The sequence below is a fragment of the Abramis brama genome, assembly GCF_963993115.1.
Source record: "Abramis brama genome assembly, chromosome: 6".
Classification (NCBI taxonomy): Eukaryota; Metazoa; Chordata; class Actinopteri; order Cypriniformes; family Leuciscidae; genus Abramis; species Abramis brama.
In genome coordinates, this window is record NC_139968.1 from 46,858,603 (window position 1) to 46,861,102 (window position 2,500).

Here is a 2,500-nt window from a genome sequence, read left to right on the forward strand (position 1 = left end):
GTGCTTCTTTAACCCTCGCTGAAGAATCATTTCATCCCGTTAATTGCGTGAGAGAATTCAACTTCATGCACATTTGAGCTTATAGAAATAGAATGATAGAGAATATATATTTTGGCATGTGGGAAGCATCTGACATTTCAGTACGGCTCAATTCGAGCTTGTTTTTGTCTCAATTGGATCTTTGTATCTGCTGAAACTTCTTCCATTCTCTCACCGCGTGGGTTTCCAAAGTTTTCCAATCCCAATACAAACACTCAGAACTGGATCAACACAAAGAGCTGGAATAAAAACACTGAAGTTTACAGAACATGAGCGACTCGTCTTTTTCATGCAGCTGTGTGAAATACACATAAAACACACCATATACACACTGCATACATTTATCTATCTATCTGATGACAGACATATTTTTATGATAGATAGATAGTGTAAGCCCGTCTATTGGTCCAATGGAGGTTTTCCAATAGCACGGGGAAGGTTTCTCTGCGCGTTACTGTCTTTCCTTTTACGCAATACAACAAGATTAAATGGAACACAATTCTCATATGTATTTACTCGTTTATTTCATCTGACTCCATAAATGAAAATGTTTTAATGATATCTGTGCATCATTAAACGTGAACAAACATTTGATTATTCTTTTAACTGTGATTATAGTTTACCCGTTTAGATTAGGAAACTATATCGCTCAGCAGTCCTTCGGATGCACGACACAATCTCGCCAGTCTGATTCTCAAAACAGAGGTAATTGGCTAAACATCTGAGATTTGCCGTATTCACACGTACAAAATAACAGACACTTACATAGCCCCCTAAAATGCCACCTCAGGAACTTAATTAAATTGTTTCACTTTAGTAGAGGTCATGACCACCATAAAAGACGTTAGTCGATCAACTTACTTTTCTTAAAATGGCTTTAGTTTAGTCAAGCCCGTGGTATCACCACGTACACGTATCTAAAGGAACATTTAAAGAGAACAGAGGTTATGGACGACCCGAATCCAGGTTGATCAAACAGCATTTGCTGATTCTGGACGGAAATAACTCGCTTCCCTCATTCAAGTACACTTGAATCTGATATCAGTATTAGTCGTCACTAATGTCTAGCGCAGGCTTGTGGAAATATACGGATCCTATAATCTATAAGAGTAAAAACAATCTCAGAGTCAGTCAGAATAAAATCAAACGTTTACAATTTATTGACCAGGTAATGAAGCAATAATTCAAAATCCATTTCGCAAGAATAAAATCATCAGTTAATCATAAAATAACAATTCAGGAATCGAAGAATTTGTAAAGATTATTACCTGGCAACGAAAAACTACACACATGCGGTTGTGTGGGCAGCCAACCTACAGACTCCTCGAACCTTCTGCGCCTTTTCCTTATATACCCAGATAATTCAATATTCTTACCAAATGGCCGTCTATCATTATAATTAGATTTTGGTTCCCTCTTCAGGGATTCACACTGGGAGATCAGAATTTGTATTGAATAGGTTCTTGTTTTACATACAGGAGGTACAGTCTGAATGGAGGATCTGGGGGAGGGAACACCTTTAAGGGGCACATCACTTTCTCATATTTTATAACTTCTTTTAGCTTTTCATTATGGTTGGGAGAATGAGACCATTTTACCAGGCGCACTGAGACACTTTACAGTTTTTCTCCATTGGTTTGGCTCATTTCTTGAAACAGAAATTACATTCTCAAAACTCTAAGATCATTTGGCAAAACAGTCTTACAGTTCAGCACAGCACTATAGCTCACTTGCAAAAGCTCATATCTCTCCCAAAACTGTTCACTCATGCTTCAAAACTAAATCTGTTTCCCATATAAAGAGTCAGTGCCACGAAAACGGCAAAGATCCTTCTCAATTGATTTGGCTCATTTCTTGAAACAGACCAGACGTTCTCAACACTCTTGGTGCTTTTGCCAAAATAACGTGGATGGTTCGGCACAACACCATGGTTCATCTGCAAAAGCTCATACCTCTCCCAAAACAGTTCACTCATGTGTCAAAACTAAATTTCCTTCTCATTTAAACAGTCATTGCCCCCAAAATGCTTCGTCCCTTTGGCATTGTGTAAGCACTGCAAGTCAAAATGTTTAGATGTTTTGTCACTATGGCAGACCATTGAAATATCCCTCATGTCCACCTTTCAGTCTTAGCCCAGTCCTTCACTGACAATGGTTACTGTCCTGTTTTCTGTCTAGCTAACAGAATACAATTGTGTATAAAACTGAAAAAAGAAATAGGATTTTAGGGTAAGAGCCTCCAAGGTTTGACATCACACATTGCACTCATACTGCCAAGGAAATTGTAACCATTATCATTCACACACATAAAGTAACTTCCATACATCAGAGTAAAAAGAAAATGTATACAGCGTAATATACTGTAATATAAACACACAAACAAAAAACAATGAAAATGATATGCAGCCTACAGTGCTGTAAATAAAGCTGGAGTTTCACAGCTAACAGTTCTTCACTGGCCA